The sequence below is a fragment of the Falco biarmicus genome, chromosome 8 (genome assembly GCF_023638135.1).
Source record: "Falco biarmicus isolate bFalBia1 chromosome 8, bFalBia1.pri, whole genome shotgun sequence".
In the NCBI taxonomy this organism is placed as follows: Eukaryota; Metazoa; Chordata; class Aves; order Falconiformes; family Falconidae; genus Falco; species Falco biarmicus.
This window is the reverse complement of record NC_079295.1, coordinates 21,745,245-21,763,336: the sequence shown is the minus strand read 5'-3', so window position 1 is coordinate 21,763,336 and position 18,092 is coordinate 21,745,245. Positions and strand designations below refer to the sequence as shown.

Genomic DNA, 18,092 nt, shown 5'->3' with positions numbered 1-18,092 from the left:
ATTTATTTGTTTAATGCTTAAATTCTCATTTGACTGTTTTTAGCTCAGCTCTGTAGCCCAGATCTGTGAAAGGGCTCCCCTCCAGAGGAACGGATCCAAGAGGGAATGCCAGACTTAATGGCAAGCAGGATCAGCACTGGCGGTTAGATCTGTTGCAGCAATGAGTCATGAAATCTGCCTGCATATGATTCATATTTGGCTTTTAAAATTGATGTTCAGGATGAAAGCTGTAGATCAGCTGTAGATTCTGTAGTTGTATAAACTGCTGTGTGCACTGTACTCCAGGTGACAGCCTTCACTCCTGCTACCAGGTACAGTTTATGTGGAAAACTCTTCTGTGCTACTCCAGTCCTTCTAAGCTAGTGGGATTTCATTTATACATGTCTCCTACAAGTGTAATCAGACTTCAGCCGTATCACCAGCAGGCTGGAGCTAAAGTCTGTCTCAACAGCCGCATAATACCTTTTGGCAATTCTGCTGGTCACTGCAATAGTTGTTGCATCTAAGTGCTGATCATAACATCTCAAAGAACTAGTTTAAGTGGAAGCCTTATCTAATACCTTTTGTCCTGTCTCATCTCTATCACTTAAGTATTTGTGTTTCCTCATTGCCTGTTGTGTCAGACCCCAAATACTGTTGGGTTTTTGTTTTTTTCCACACAGTGAGCAGTTTCTTTTCTCAGCTGCTTGGAGTGTGAAATCCCTCTGCCTTGTTAAGTAGGGGGCTCACTGTTTCTCAGAATGTACTTTTGGTTTACCTTTGTAAATCCAGTGTCACATACCTCAGAATTAAACCTTGGCTTGAGAAGAAGGATGTTCCCTCTTTTCTTTGCTGTATACAGAGAAAGGATGTTAGTATTGAGCTTCATATAGTCTCACAGGTTAAACGGTCTTTCCTGTAACTTCCTTACTTCCACAGCCAGTCTCCTCATCAGTATTGTTTTCTAACCCAAGAACAGTAGAAATAGAAGTTTTGTCACATACCAAATCTAGAGCAACTGCTGATCATAATCAGATGCCTTGAACTAAAATCCTTGAGTAGTTTTTTTTTTTATTCTTACTGTATGGCACAGTGTCCTTTGGAGTAACATCTGAAGTTAGTTGGCATGTTGCTATGCTTTCCAACAGCAAGCTGCAAACTTTTGAAGGTGGTGTGGTGTTGTGTTTAGCAGATAAAGAAAGATGCTTAGTCTGAAGTCATGCACTTCTGTTACCCATTGTAAGGTCTTTTGCTGCTGACTATAGATCCAGCCTTTTCACAGGTTTGAGAGCAGTGGAAGTAAGGCACGTGAGTAATTCTGCTCAAGTTAACATGACTTCACATTTGGAGATGATTCAGTGGTGCAGATTTTAAGCTGTAATCTCCCCACCAAAAAGTCAAAAACATTGGGAAGTCAACAACTTCCCACTTAAAATAGAAGCAAGGACCTTGAAGTCATATTATTGCATTCTGTCCCTGTTTTTTAACTCCTTCAACTAGATTTAATGAAATCGTACCTTAATCACTTCTGGCAAGGGTCTCTTAATGACGACTTTTTCCCCCAGGAAAGAGAGTAAGGGGAGGATCAGGACTTCAGATACACCAGGGGACTGACAGCCAATGTAACCTTGTTTCAATTTCATATATTCAGCTGTTAATGAACAGTTATGAATAGGCATATTAGCTTTATTTAAAACATTGACACATGGAGTTCTTTAACAAGTACTGACAGCTGACAAGAAGACAGATGTACCATGAACGTCTCCAGCCTTGCATATAATTAAGAACCATTAACATGTGTGTGACATACTGTAAAATAAGTAAGGTAGTTTCCTGCTCTGCCCAAGGCTGCTCTGGGGCAGTGGGGTTCAGTGGTTGTGAGTGCAGGGCCGTCCCTACAGCTCTGCTTGAGAAACTCCGTGAGCACGTGCTGAAGAGGTGCATTTTGCAGCTCGAGGCTCTGCTGCCACTCCTGGAAACAGCTGCTCAGGCTGCAAGGTCAAGGTAGGAGTGTGGACGAAGCGTTAATGTTGAATGTTTCAGAGCTTTCATGGGGTTATATAGGGGGCTGTTTCTCAGCCCCTGACAGCCATCTTTCAAATCAATCCTGTCCAACAAACCCAGTCGCAATCGGAGCTGCATTTGTTCCCTGGAAATAGCTGTGCAGGGCCACGAGATGGCGTGCAATAGTTCTTGCTGAATTTACGGGATTAGGCTCAGCAATGAGGGAGGGTGGGTGGTTCCCGCCCCCGCCCAGCAGCAACTGTAGTCAAATGGATGCCAGCTGGATGCTGAATGATAGTACTTTAAGGAATCGCACATAACTAAACCAACTGATTTGAAGGCTGAAATGGGCTGAGCTTAAGCTATTTCTAAATTCTAGAATTTTGCTGGCAGTTTGCTGACTTAAGCCAAGCTAACCACGGGGCAGAGTGAAAGTTTGTTTTGAAGAAAGCAGATCCTTACAGGCAGGAACCTGTTCAGGATACCATCATGCTGAAGGAGAGGCCTGGGTAATATTTCCAACTTCTCAGTGATGCAAGTGCTGATTATGGAATTAAATTGAAGGGAGCAGGATAAGAATAATGTTGGATTGTGGCACCCTTTCTTGCTCAATTATACACAGGCTTTGGCTGCACTAGTCAAATAACTGCTTGCAATCGCTCCCTTCCATGGAGGCCCCACTGGCACCATGCTCAGATTCTTTGGTTCATCAGTTGGACACGTAGATTCAGTCTCATTTTAGATTTGAGTCCTGCAATGGTAGGCAAGAATCAGACTGCAAAATAGTTATGAACTACAAACACTTACAGATGAAGAAACAATCTCCTGCTTTGTAGTCATGCTCTGTACGTTCTTCATGGTAGCGCCAGTGGCTTAATACTTATTTGTGCAACCCAGCCCACTATGTCTTGCACTGTGCTTCAAGTTCTAGCAGTAACTTTAGCTCAGAAAGCAAAAATCTTCATACTGATTTGCCTGTAACGTCTGTGGTAGAAACTTTTCTTAGCTGTGGTATAATGGGGAGCCAGCACCTACCACAGCACAGTTTTAAAGTTAAAGACTTAAGGTGCAAGAACCAATCTCAAAAAAACCAAAATCAAACAACCCAGCACCCCAATCAAACAGAAAACTTCATTTAGCTCAGGTGAATCTCCTAACAGTCCTGCCCTGCAGCCCTGCTGAAAGTTAAAGCATAGCAATCTGCCATTTTGTAGAGTATCTAAGTAAGAGATTTACAGATGGTGGCTAGAGAGTTAGTAAGCTGAGCAAGGAACAAACACATCCTTTTCCAGAAGCCTCAATTGGTGTTTATCCTTAGGCCTTGTGAATACATTTTGTTGCCAGGGTGCAGCTAGCAAATCAGAATTTCACTTGGGTGGATGACTGGTGTTTCTTAGGAACAGCCTTTGCACATTATTTCAGTTGCAAGTTAGTACCAAAGAGCTGGTTTTGTGCTATGACATACTTGGCATAACTGCATTAAGACTTAGAGTTCAAAGGCAACAGATCTGGCATGTGGAGACCTGCTTTGGCTGAGAAAGGTTAGGTGGGGTGCATGGTTTTGCTACCTTACGGCAGGAAGGTGCAGTCCTGTCTCTGTCCATTGGCCACACGCCTGCCTCTCCACTGCTTGCCCTTGCACCTGGAAAGGCAGAATTTTGCTGTAAGAGGAGGCTGCAAACATTACTGTGCACTGACGAGCTGACTATAGCCCTATCAACTAATCATATTCTCAGCCTTGGAACGCTCATCCTGTGGGATCAAAAGGTAGGTTTCATCCTTAGTTGTGCAATGTAGTGTTTTTAATCTCTGAACGGTTTCCTGTATGAGGTTCACAGTTAATCCATCTTAAAAGCTGTATGCCAGCATTGCTCAGCTCACCCATAAGGCAGAGCTTCAGAGACCACAGAGGTCAGGCTCACCTTGGGCAACCCATGGCAACCGTGAGAGCCACTTCTGCAAACAAAACAACCCATTTTAATAACAGTCCACTTGTCTGAGAGCTGTTTACTCTGCCAGCAAGTGGTTGCATATTCACATACTTTGCTCATGGCCCTTGCAGCTTAGGTGAGCTATGAAACTCCAACAGGAGCTAAAAAAAGGAAAAGAGTGATGAACTCCAGCTGCTAAGTCTATAATCAACATAGGCTTGCTAGTTGTGTAAGAAAATACCGCAATGTAAGATTACAATATTAGCAAAAGCGTTGCAGAGCTATAAGCTTTATGTTTGATGAGGGGCAGTGGATATAATGGGGTTCACTGAGGGTCAACTGGTCTGGACCTTCTGATGTGCTGCCTGGATCCTGCTCCCTGAAGATATCTCTTCCCAGCCCTTACAACTTATCAGTCAACATCCTCTGCTGGAAGCTTTCATGAACAAACAGCTCATCTCAGTGTTTTTTCTCCATTAGAACAATCACAAATAACAAATCTTCAGCCGACACCACTACATTCTCACCTGGTATAACAGAAATTAGCTTCCAGTTCTTTGCACTGGAGAGAGGCAGTGCATAGAGACAGTTCCGTAGCTAAGATTTGGCAGTGAGCATTTGCTACCATCTCACCTTTAACCTTCAAGTTGATTTCCCCTGAAAATCTGTTTTCAGAGTCTTCAAAACAGTCTTTAAAAACAAACTGAAGATTTCAAACCTCCCATCCTGGCATTTCTAAGAACCCATTGCAAGGGCTTGGAGCTGTGCACGTACCATGTGCTTGGGTTGGCACCTACCATCAGTCAGCGCTTAAACAATCTAAACAAAGAATCTGGGAACAGAAGCTAACTCAGAAAAATAGTATAACTTAAGAAACATTAGAACTTGTAAACAAAAGTTGACATTTTTATAAACAGCAGCTCAGTATTAACAGTTACTAGGCATCAGTCAAGTTTTATCAGCTGTAATGCTAAAAGCTAGAACTGTAAGAGCAGGTATGAGAAGCTATTATTGCACAACACTGTTTATGCCCTCAGGTGTTTGTGTTCACATGAAACAGGGAACAGAACAAGTGTGGTCCCAGGCAGTGACACTACTTTACCAAAGCTCAGAAATCTGACAATGGGAGATGTTTTTGTACATATAAACAGTACTTGGGTAAAACCCTTTTAGAGAGCGACTGCAACTGCTAAGAAAATAGAAACCAACAGGAAGTCTGCGTATTGCCAAACAACATGCTGGGCACTGGAAATGGCTGAATTTGTAAAACAATTACCTTTTGTTTCAAGGTTACATTTTTATTTGAAACAGATTTCTTACCCATCTTACCAGTAACACCTATTCAGAGAGAAGACAAAAAAAGCCAAAAAAAACATACTTGCTTTCTGGGTAGTAACTGTTTAATAATGAAAAGGAACTTACTGTTCCTAACTCACTTTTTGACTGCTTTACTGCAAAAAAATTGTAACAAAAATAGGGTTTTTCTGGATTGCACTGTGCTTCTGAATATTTTTAGCCTAGAAGTACGCATCATAAAGGAGTAGGAAGACTGTGAGGAATTTGGGGTGAAATATCAAGAACTCTGAGGAACTGAACCAAATATTTTTCAAATGCTCCTTGGAAACTGCCATACGTCACTCATATGGAGGCATGCTCACGCATCTTTACTTGGCAGATTCACATTGATGGGGTTCAGTATAAGCACAGTCTGCTCCAGAGTCTCACCAACTTGCAGAACTACTTGCTTCAGCCTTGAATCCTGCCCTCGCAATGCCTACCTGTCAGCCCACAAACTTCTGCCTTCAACAGCTCACCACCATCTCTCACTAAGTACATTACTAGTGTATTACATTCTTTAAAGGACTTGCTGCCTTGACAGCTGCTGCCATATCCCATGCTATAGAAGTAACACTTCAGAATAGGGCCTGAGGGTGTATGTGACCTGTATCATCTTCCCTCTCTTTTCTCTCTTCACCTTATTCCCCATGTAATTTCTAGATGTGGTCTTGCAGTATCATTCAGAAAGAGTTGTTAAAAACACAGCAAAATTTCTTGTGGTGTATAGGGAGAGAGATGCTGAAGGAGAGCTGTTAAAGGACAGAAGCCAGATGGCTTTCCCCTTACTAATCACTGCATTTGGCACTCTGCTTGGCTACTCCACTGAGCAGAGAGGTCCTACTGTCACCCCTTGCCTAGGACTCATTTGCCATCCTCCCATGGCAAGTTCCCATGCTTTTTGAACTACTTCTTCTTGGACGTCCCAAGAAAGAAGCAGAAGTCAGCACCCACATCGACTGCCTGGTGTACTCTGCACACCCTGGTCAGCCCCTCTTCAGCTGCAGCCTGTGCTCCATGTCAGAGCTCTGCAGCTTCTGCAGAAGATGAGGTCTGGCCTGGGGGGCGGATCATGAGTCAGCTGGTGGGCAAGAGTGCCCACAGACATTGCCCCGCACCGACACCCAAGGCACCACATCCCATCACTGTGAAGGCACAGCAGCAGTTTTCAAGAGTCAGATTAGCAACAAGCAGCTCACTCACACTCACATCTTTTGCTTGCTAAAGGTGAGGAACCACACTGTCTTCAAGGAAAACTCTTCAAAGGGATTAAGAGTAGTAGAAAACTGTTGTTACTGCACACAGGGCTGAACCTGAATAACCTTTATGACTGATTGTGATGCTGAGAACAGCTCATGAGCCCAGTGCAGTTTCAAGTGCAAGGTCTTTGCTCCTAGCCCCCTGTGCTATGCAAGGGGGGACATTGGCTGTTTAAACAACAGGTGCACATCACTAGAGGAGGGTATTTTTGATAAGTCTTATATGCATTTCCATATAAAGACTAGAAATGTGCTTTCTGAAACATAGACAGTATTTAAATTAATTAGGCAAATAACAAATAATGCCCTCAGCCTTTTGCCTGCAGCAATCTCTGAGTGCTGGGCATATGGCGCCTTTCCAGACCTCGTGCAGCCAGTGAGGCAGAGCTGCTGATTATTATTTCACCCACCTTTGGCAGGAAATAAAACATCTGTTTAATCCTGACAGTGGGACTCCCCAGCAGATAAACTAAGATGGTTAGAAAGGAATGTAATTGAAAATCATGTTTGAGATATCAGAAGGCATTGATGACAGACTTTTCAAATCTGACAAGACTTCAGTCACTGATATTTTGAGAGCTGTGGGATTTTTCATGGCTGTAGCCAGTCAGGACCTCTGTTTCACAGCTCAGAAGGAAATCTTGCTTTTGAAAAAGGGCATCTTTTCAGCTGGACTCAAGGGACAAGTGGTTGTGGCTCTGGACTGCTCACAAGTGGAGCAGCTGTAATCGCTGCTGCTCTCAGTCCCTCTGGTTACCAATGGTATTTCTCGTTGCTGTTTAACCACAAGGCAGTGTTAAGTGCTTTGAACACTTGGACTATCAATGTGGAAAAGCAGCATAAGCACACATGTCATTCTGTGAAATATATAAGCAGATGAAGATATTTTTGGGGGTGTGGAACAACTTCTAAAATGATCTGTTCCCCTGGAAAGTTAAAACCAGTATTATTGACTATGAATGAGTAGCCAGTGGGCTGACTGAATACCTCAGCTAGGCAGTGATGAAGGGGAAGCACAGCCGCGTGTTTCACCTCCTAGAACAGCAAGAAACGCCTAAGCAGTTGAAAGAGGCAGCCTCAAAAAGAGGGAGGGGTATTTACTGCAAGTGATATAGCTGGAGTGGTCCAGTAAAACTGAGCAAAAGGAAGTTTAGACCAAATGCTTGTAATAATTCCTATGTCTCAGATTAATGTGCAAAACAGTCTTAGCAGGGAAGTGTTCAAATCGCCTTCCAGAAAAGGGCAACCCAAAGAATAAGCCTGTGCTGAATTACTGGAGCAAGATGAAAAACATTTGCTGTTTTGTGGGATTCATCTCACTCTACCCTCTTCATATCCAGCAGAGCCTGCTCACAGACACTTTGAACTGGTGCTCCTCTTTGAACTGGTTTGGCTCAGTGGGTGGATGGCCATTTAGTTAGCAATGGTCACTTTGGAGGGAGGAGGGTTTGGGGAATCTATTCTATGGGCAGTCACTGAGAACAGATTCCAGCTGGCTGCAAGCACTCCCACTAGGATGTGAAGTCTTAAGTGTGAACAGCGAAGTCTTAAGTGAATGATGCTTCTGAGCGCCCTTGTCAGCCAGTGAGCTCAAGCACCTTGGCACACATGGCAGCACTGAAATGTACGGTCTGTCACTGTGCTGCCTCTTAGGAAACAGCTGATTTTGCTGCAGTTTGCAGCAACAGATCTGGACTAAGACCTCCAAAAATCCATTTGAGGCAGTAGTACCTAATAAAAGGAGCCTGAGTCCAACCAAAGACAAACTGAAAAACAAAATGGGTGAACTCGACTTTGCCTATTGCACCCACTTCTCTACTGGCTTTGACTGGGTCCAAAAAAATGTCCAGCCCCTGCTGCTGCAGGAAGCTGTTGTCCTTTGCTCAGCCATTAAAATCAGCTATTGGAGCAGAGCTATAAGAGAGGCTGCTGCTCTGGTGATGGCCTCAGAGCTTTGAAGGCCAGGCAAGATGATTACCATCTTCCACCCTGACCTGCCACAGTATGCCCACTGCAAAATGTCACCAAGAGTTCCTGTGCAAGCTTCACATTCCTGGATGAGTTGGAGAGCATACTTTGGGAAGGAACTCAAACTTAGTTCATAGTGGTGGATTATACACCTACTACGATTAAAACTCCTGCTGTGTTTTGTTTCCCTAACTGGAAGTAAGGGGCAAGCTTTTCTTTCCCGTTATGATCTTTGTAATACTGTATGAAATGGCATTTTTTTCAAGAGTACACTGCAAAGAGTGCCTTGCTTGACTGTTGGCCACACATTCACAGGTGTCTTTTCTGTCAGTTATTGATGCTATCAAGAAAGCTGCAGCCCTTAAAAGGCTTCCAGCTGAATTTAAGCTCCAGGCCATATACTTTCTCTCTGCAGGGTAACTTTTACCATCAAATCTCACTGGAACAAGAACGCTTTAAAACTAGGAAAAAATGAATGAGGAAATCAGTGATACCAATTATACAGCAAATGAAGATAAGTCCCTCTGTCTCATTAGCACTGTTTAATTATGCTTGGATTCAAATTCTAAATATAGTTCATAAGCATTCACAAGGGCAAGTGTTTGCTTCCAGTGTTGTAATCCTGTCCATATCTAATACTTCCCTCTCCTTTAAGATCAACAGTTTTAAGGACCTGTCTACTTGAGTCATAAAGAAGGAACATGCTGACATGTCACCCTTAGAAGTGAAAATGTTGGTTAAGCAATGGTTTATGTTTGACATTTGCATTGCTCTGAGACTCCAGAGGTCTCAGCTGACTTTTCAGCTTCCTGTACTAGGTCTGTGTGAACACATGGAGAGAGTCCTTGCTACAGGGTCCTACACGCTTAACAAGGCAGAGGCAGTATACTTGCAATATGCTTGTGTGTATATATTAATATGTGTATGTGTCAGTCTGTCTATCTGTCTGTCTACGTCTTTAAATGCAAAGCATTAAAGTTTGCAGGAATTTGAGTTATTTACCCAGTCTAGGTCAAGCACTTGACCCAATCCATCCCTCTTTGGGATTACTTTTAACCTCTTTACCAGTTTATCACTGCAAACCTGGTAACAAATATTATTTCTAACTACTTGGTCCAGTTACTAGTAGATTTCAGCAGGATTTGAGAAAGCCCCCCCTAAATATCTGGGTCTTCTGCCAAGGGGTTTAGCTGAGAAAAAGTGGAGACTCACTCCCTGGAGAAAAAGCCTCCAGAGCCAGTTCTCTGCTCACCAAGAGGAAGCCTACCCTTAGCCCATGGACAATGTACCTGTCCAAAACATCAGCAAGGGAGTTACTCCAATGTGAGAAAGGTGAAGATTAAACAAGCATTTCTGCACCAGCCAATGCTAAAAGGAGGGAATGGGGCAGTTCAGTGGGGAGGAGAAAGCAAACACCCTTTTTCCCTTCCCAGTCTGGTTATAAATTCACAGTGTTAAGAAGCTCCATCTAAGAAGACAAACATTTCCAAAACATCATCAGCATTTCTCAAAGCACAGTGAGTGCAGACATGCTGCCTAGCATGGCACCAGTCTGCTAATCCTTCATCAGTGGTTTTGTTTGACTCTGAAATACTATTAATTAATCTAACCACATGTAAAGACTATTGATCAAGTGAGAATTTTACTGCCCTCGAAACTACAAGTTTGTTGCACTTATGAAAACATTTTACATTTGCATCCTGGATTCATACGTATCTGCCAAGAACAGATGTAATTGCTTAGTCACAGTGCACAAAAGGCATCTGATGCTCAGTGTAGGCTCAGCTTTGGGTGTCCAAAGGACAGCAAACATAGATGCAGTATTAGATATGAGCTTCAGATGCTTGAATTTGTGCAGGACCTATAGGAATAATCACTTTCATGCCCATGGGATATGGGATAATTAGAACACCAGGTTCTTCCTACATTAGTTTAGTCAAGGAATGCTTAAAAAAAATGGTGTTTTTTTGTAACTCCTACGCTCTAGAGGTAATTATGCAGAAGAGGAGCTGAATGCTTAAATGCTGGTAGCACCCAGATTGCTGTGATAGCAGCTGTGATTATTGATGTTTCTTGGAAATTTTGGTTCTGTGTAATCCCTCAGCAGACAGTACAGTCCAACATGGACTGTGTGCTAGGTCTCTCTCATATGCTAAAAAAAGAATTGGCTTGGTCAAGTATTTGCGTGATGGCACAAAAGAAACACTAAACTAACCAGCTACCTGAGGGCCCCACAGGAAGTGGTGTTGACTCCCAGGGGGGTGTTTCCTATGTCTCCTACTGGTGGCTTTGCCTGCTGCTGCAAAGCATCTCTGCTGTTTGCTGTCGGGTGAAAGATCACCTCTCCTCATCCTCTTGCCCTCCTCTGAACACAACTAATTTTGGTCAGTGAATGAAGCTAGTATGCCACCCACAAGGGCAGGATTAATAGCTGTTTTGTGGAGGAATGCTCTTTGTTCCAAGCTCTGGCTGAAAAGTTTCCTCCTTGTCAAACCAAGCAGAGACCCACAGACAACACTGAAAGCAGACTCTAATCTCTGGCAGTTTAGAGGGGTGTAGTGCAAACATGAAAGAACATAACTGCTGGATGCAACTCATTGCTTTAATGAGAACATGCCCTTGGGGTTTATGACAAACAAATTCCAGTTGCTTTATTGCATTGTGTCTGAATTTCCCCCTGTCGTTTCAGCTGGATACAGCACACTGTTGGATCGTGCCTGGAGAAGGAAGCTATTTGTGTAACTGTGGATGGAAGGAGAAAACCCCTGGCAAGATGTCCACACAATGAACAATTGAGAATACTGGTAGGGTAGCCTCATTAAGAGAGGTGCTCCTCCCAAGGGAAAGCCAGAGCACCAAAGCCCAGCTGTGAGGGTAAGCCTGCCTCTGGGGAAGCCCCTCTTCCTCCAGGGGCTCTAGAGGGAGCACAGCCTGGCAGCGGGGCAGCCTGAGCTGAAAGTGAAGACCTGTCCTGCACCAAGCTAAGACACTGCCATTTCCAAAAGTGTCTCTCCCTCTGCTTCCATGCCCACCTGCGCCCACACCCATGTGGCTGCTTGCAGCCTTGGGTCAGCTCTCAGTCCTGGCTGAGAAGTAACCCAGGCAGAAAGAACGCTGCATTTTCACCCAGGTCTGCCCGCTGATGAGACCTAGCACACAGCTGCATGGTGGATGGTCTGGAGGCAAGCGCAGCAGTGGGTGTGCAGAGCTCAGGGGTGAGCTCTGGGTTAACTTACACTGATGGCAAGAAACACATCTCCAGCTAGGACTTTAAACCTGAGTGGTATCAAACCCTGGAGGAAGACCAAGAGCATCATAGCTCTCACACTTTAGCCCAGTAGTATAAAATAGCATTTTTCCCTCCAGACACACAAATGAGTGCAAAACATTTTAAATTATTAAGATAGACATTTCTAACACACAACCATACCCTAATGAATCAACTTATGTGAAGTACTTGGATAATTTTCACATCAAATATTTGCCTTAGGTCAAAAATACAACAAAATCTTTAATGCTAAAAGGATATTTAATTGCCCTAAAACACAACAGCCATGCTATTAGTATTAGTAACTACTACATTATTTTAAAGTGAAAAACTCTCTTGCAGATCATATACTGTAGTAGCTATCAGTTTCTTTCACCATGTTAGAGATCAGTTTAGAACTACATCCTTTCATTAATTCAACTTTATCAGCACAATGTCCTAGGAATAACGTGTTAGAAATCATAAGCAGTGACCATCACAAGGAAATGTGTGACCTGAAAATGATAAAATGATACTTCAAAAGGCTTCTTAGTTGTGATTATCATAGAATGGTTTGGGTTGGAAGGGACCTTAAAGATCATCTAGTTCCAACCCCCCTGCCATGGGTAGGGACACCTTCCAGTAGAAGGGGTTGCTCAAAGCCCCATCTGACCTGGCCTTGAACACTTCCAGGGATGGGGCATCTATAACTTGTCTGGGCAACCTATGCCAATGCCTCACCACCCTCGTAGTGAGGAGTTTCTTCCTTACATCTAATACAGAGCTACCCTCTTTCAGTTTAAGGCCATTACCCCTTGTCCTGTCACTCCATGCCCTTGTAAAAGGCCTCTCTCCAGCTTTCTTGTAGGTCCCCTTGAGGTACTGGAAGGCGGCAGTGAGGTCTCCCTGGAGCCTTCTCTTCTCCAGGCTGAACAACCCCAGCTCTCTCAGTTTGTCTTCATAGCAGAGGGGCTCCAGCCCTCTGATCATCTTCATTGAATCGAATCGTGTCATTTCAAATGACAAGAATGGCAGTAATAAGAATAAAGCCCAGAGCAGAGCAAAGAGCTGAATTACAATATTTCCAGCCATTTTCAATTATAAATATATTCTGTGAATATTGCTTCAAACTATTAGGTATCAATCAATGCATTTTATAGATTCATCCACTATCTGAGCACCTAAAAGTCTGAAGTTTCTTGATAAAAGGCTAGGGCTTGATACAAAATTTGGGAGACAAAATTCAGAATTGTTAGAGTTAAGTTATTTTATGGATCTTTTTCCCAGACCCTGCAACTCAATACTGCTGTGAACTCCAAACAGAAGCCAAGCTTCACTCGAGGAGCTTTGATTCTTATTTTCAGACTGTTGCTCCAAGTCAGATGGATTGTAAAAACTGCTAAGTTTTCACCCACCCTTTGTTATAAGCTACTCCTTCCTGCTTTACATAAACTATAGGAGAAAGTTTTCTCTAAGTATTTGTTGAAACGATGGCTAGCCAAGTACAGCCAAATACTAGCAAATACCAATACCCCATGCCAATTCCTAGGAAAATTAGTGTCATTAGTATTTAAATCCTCTGCCTGTAGAGAAGCCCTGGTCCAATATCCCAGAAGGATGAGCAGTCCTGACAGCTCAGTCACATCATCAGCTGCTCTGATATTGCCACGCCCAAGCACAGTGTCAGGCCAGTGTGAGGTGCAGATCAAATATAAGCAGATGGTAGCAGTCTGAATTTGCCTTCTTTTGGCATTTGCCATCTAGTGGGTGCTGGCAAACTGTGTGCTTCCTTCTCCCCTGGGCTGCTAGCAAGTATGTCTGATGCAGATCTCCAGTGGCAAGCTGAGATTTGATCTACCTCCCTGATTTTGGGAGGGGGCAAATTTATGAGCCGCAACGTGTTGTTTATAAAGTCATGATGGTTCAGGCACCACTACTTCCCCCTTGTGCCCTGGGCTTGCTTTCTGTATATCTGAATATGAAACACAGTGTAAAACTTTGCCACTAGCTATTCACCTTATATCTACTCAGTGCATAGTGGCTGAGGCTGAAAGTGTTCTGGGCATACAGCAAGCTATCTATGTGAGCAGAGCTGAAGTTTCATTTCAGTCACACCATCCGTCTGGAGCCTTGCCTAGCTGACTCCTGCTTGCTTTTCCTCAATTTCAAATAGGAATGGCTCATATTGGCTTTTCTCCATTATCTCTTTGCCCCATCTGTGTTGCTCCTTAGTACAAAACTAGCAAAATCCTTTGCAACCTAAGTAATCCTTTGCAAAACCCGAAAGGAGAAAAACATGACCTGAGTCACAAAATGAAAAAAAGGAGGCCTTCACATTGCTGCCTGATGTTAACAGAGCACATCAAAGCATGCCCCAAAATAGAAAAGCTATCTCAACATAATTCAGCTGAATTCCTCTCAGTTGTCTCTGAGATAGAGAAAAAAACCCAATCTTTGCAGTTTTCACCATTAGGACCATGTTTTGTTTAACATGCTACCTATATATTAAGGTTTTCATTTTACCAACATATTAAGGTATTAAAAGTTAAAAAGGATTAAACACACAGGAATTCTGACAGATGATAAAGGACAGGAGAGGAGTAGTTCTTCTATTTTATCTGTATGGGTACACCTTTATGATATGCTAATTTGTTAGATTGGAATGCCTTTGGGCTCAGTAATGAAACTGTCCTGACATCTGACAGCTCTAAGAAGACAATTTATGAGACCAAGCTCAGCATCTGATACATCCTTATGTAACCCTACAAGCAACATGAGGATTTTGTGGTATCATATAAATATACGTGAATTGACATTTAACCAATGGAATAAAATGTTCCAAACTCACTATGGGCAAGTGCTTATGTGTCGTTTGCCAGCTAATATGTTACTTACCTGGCTTTGCAATAGAAGGGCATGCAGGGAAGGTATTCCAATGCTCAAATCATTGATGAGAGCTCTGCCAGCTGCCAATGAGCCACAGCTGCAAGCCTGAAAAGAACCATTTGTGCACTAGTTAGGGTGATTATTTTTGTCATGAAGAAAATTTTCCATTATGCAAATGTACAAAGCTGTGCAATAACTCTTCATGTGGCTGTTTAGAGGGACAAACCTAGGCGAGTGAAAGAAGCTGCACCTCCTCGCTAAGTCAGCCCCGTGTATGTGACCATTTGGCAGGTCCTGTTCCTCTGTCATGCTCAGCCCAAGGGTGGATGGGGTAAAAGGCAGAAGCCTGGGAGCATGAGGGAACACGTTTGACAACTTTGAATCCTTTAAGTTCTTGCTAGTCCCATTGGTTTTAGGGGAAACTGCTGTTCTACCAATGAAGGCAAGCAAAGATCTACTGGATCTGCTCACACATGCACAAAGCAGCGCAGTTCTTGGTACTCTGTCCTGTAAAGCCCTTACCAATAATAACAGGGAGTCAGTTCCCTTTTCCAGTTTTCCTTCCGGGCCTGCTGAAGTCATGAGCCTGTCCCAACAGGTTAAGACACAAGAAACTGTATTTCCTGTCTTTGTCTTGCATTCACACCACTGAGAACTCTTTTCTGGAAGCGTTAGTGCGGTAAGAATAGGAAAGAGCTCAGGCTGCAAAATTAAAATTTTGGATTCAAATAGTGTATTCAAATAGTATTTCTCAAGGCCTTGTGCACATCAATCCACTATTACACGGATACCTACAGGAATCTTTGCTAGCAGTCCAACTGCTGACCACTGCACGTTTCAGGAATGCATCCTGCACACATCATGGACTGTGGCTACACAGTGACATCCTGGAGCCCTCCTGGGCACAGCAACAGCCCAGCTGTCCTAGAAGTTGCAAGGCCAGTGCCTGAGGCCTGGTAGATGCACATTTAAGCATCACAGAGTCTCTTTTTCTACCAGCCCCAGTTCCAATTATTTCATTGCAGTGAAAGGTGTGCACACAATATATACATTTGGGTTAAAAGGCATTTGGGTAACAGGAGACACATATTGCCAGATCCTACCTAGGAGTACTACAGTCTGAAATCTCATCTTTGCATATATTACATACCAGCCATGGACTTGTAGATGTGTGTAGCACTTTCAACCCTTCACCTGGAATCATCACAAAAATAAACCCTATGCTTGTACATACAGCCAATGCATTCAACTTAATATACTGCCTTTCATAGAGCTGCATACGATTGATTTTCTAACTATCATAGTTCTGTATTAGTGAACAATATTTAGAAGGGGCTGGTTTGAGAGTACATAAAGACTCCTTTCCTTCTGTCCTGAACTATAAATATTTCAGAATTTCAACATTAAAAATAAACTAGGATATTGATTCAGCAAGGTACTGACAGTTACTTCTAAGTGCTGAAGCACTGGATCGTGCTTATGTCTTTTTGATCCATAGCTGCTCCTGGACCTTACTGAAGTCAATGGCTCTGCTAAGGACTGTCCTTCCAGTCTCGGTGAAGGGAGCACTTATGCAAGCCCCATGTACATCAATGCTAAAAATAACAGGAAGTCACAACCCCAGACCACCTGCAAAACTGATTTGAACCCTGTATACGGGTAAACAGGTTTTCCAAGAGTAACAGCAAACACAAGGGTGATGTCCAGGTACTGCTTATGTTTTTTATACTGAAAATACAACTGCCAGACTACAAAAACAGTGCCAGGCTTGCGGCTGAGGCCATGGCATTCTCTTCCTGGGAAACAGTTGTTTCACTGGGCTGCAGAGTTGTGCTCTGCTGAATACTATGGCATAGCCTCCACACAGAAGCAAGAAAACACCGTACTTCTCTAGCTGACCTGCTGGTCTGATAATAGCACATCCTCTGAGGATATATCAAATGTGGTCTTGATCTCCATCACTTTTTAAACAGAAAACCCCCTGTGTGTGTGTTAATGTTGCACAGAAGATACCCCAGGTTTGCACAAGGGGATTCTGAAATGTAAACATTGTGTAACTTCTTAATGATACCTGTTTAGCTCTAGAGACACCAGATACAAAAAAGATTTCTAGGGAAAGCATTATCCCTTGATTTATGCATAGAATTTTACTGGCTTGGGAAACATAGCACAATGAAAAGATCACAAGGTGACTCAGTTACTTAGAGCAAAATAGAAAAAAAATATTTCTTCAACAGCAAGTTTCCCTTACATTCTGTTGGAGTTGAATATCTGAAATAAATAATGCAAGAACTTCACTTGTTCAGAGGATAATAATCTTAATTCAAAGGAATACTCAAGAAGCATGCATGAAGTTCAAAACTGAATACATGGAGGTACACAGAAAGCAAGGCTCATGCACTACACATGCCACTGACTCTTTGTGCTATAATGCATATGATCAGAAATAATAGGCTTAATAAGCAGCAAGGACGGCATGCTAGGAAAAAACTGGAGTATATTGCTTGGTAAGTAATGCAGCCTTCACTGATGGGCATCTTTAAGGATAAGGTGGACAAGTTTGTCAGGATATAAATAAACTTGAGCTAAACTTGGGTACTGGCAGAGACTGGAGAGCTTTTCAGGAACGCTTGCCTAGTAAGTGTGGAGGATCAAGTAAAACTTGTTTTTTTTGTGTGGAAAGGGCACCTGGAACTACATTGGCCTCAGGTGGTGGGTATATAATGCCAGGCCCCCAGGCTGGCTGGTGACTCAGGGGGAGCTCTGTTTATCTTACTAGATTCCTTTAATCAATCTGCGATCACAGACATGAAATTGCTGGATTATTCATTATCTCTGTGAAAATGTTTACAGTCTGATCTTTCCTACAAACACAACACAGCCCTCAACTCTACAATCCATGGCTACTGGAGCCGGGTAAGCTCCACGCCTCCGGAGAGGTATATACACCCCAAAGCTCAGGGCAGGGTTGCACTGGGACTGTGGAAGCGACAGTGCCCTGGCCCTGGCGACATGGCAGCCGGCAGCACAGGGTGCGAGACCGCCACCGCGGAACACGGCCACTCTGCGGTGCCAAGCACCTCGCCTGCGAAAGCAGGGGCCTCCCTCCGACCGCACTCGATAAGCAAGAAAAAATATTAAAAAAACACAGCCGTAATTGTGAATCTGTGTTTTAGACACCAAAAATCAGGAGACTCTCTTACCGCTCTGCCTCCAAATCTTGAGGCTGCCGGGTCTCCCTTCCCAACGCAACGCCCCACTTCTGGGAAAAAATCAGCAAGTCCTGAGGGCTCCTTGAAGAGAAGTAACTGTCCCGGAGACACCTCTCGCCCTTCCCGGCGGGCTGTTCCCGCCCTCCGCACAACACCTGGCGGGAGGGGGGGCGGGAGGGGGGGCGGGAGGGGGGGCGGGGCCACCGGCCGCCCAGCTGGGGCCCCTCAGGGCCACCGCGCGCCGAGGCTGAGCCTGGCGGGAGCCGCTTCA

At 43.7% G+C, this 18,092-nt stretch overlaps 1 long non-coding RNA gene across 2 annotated transcripts; it reads right to left on the bottom strand.

Moving 5' to 3' along the window:
* Window positions 1–637: 637 nt before the first annotated feature.
* On the bottom strand, window positions 638–17,971 carry LOC130153879 (uncharacterized). 2 transcript variants are annotated; one of them, XR_008823528.1, is made up of 4 exons: window positions 17,813–17,971; window positions 14,619–14,714; window positions 3,552–3,625; window positions 638–2,734 (listed from the first exon to the last, which is right to left on the bottom strand). It is a non-coding gene; the product is annotated as an uncharacterized LOC130153879 (long non-coding RNA). The 2 variants fall into 2 exon arrangements; XR_008823527.1 differs by lacking the exon at window positions 638–2,734 and having other exon boundaries at window positions 2,810–3,625.
* Window positions 17,972–18,092: the final 121 nt, after the last annotated feature.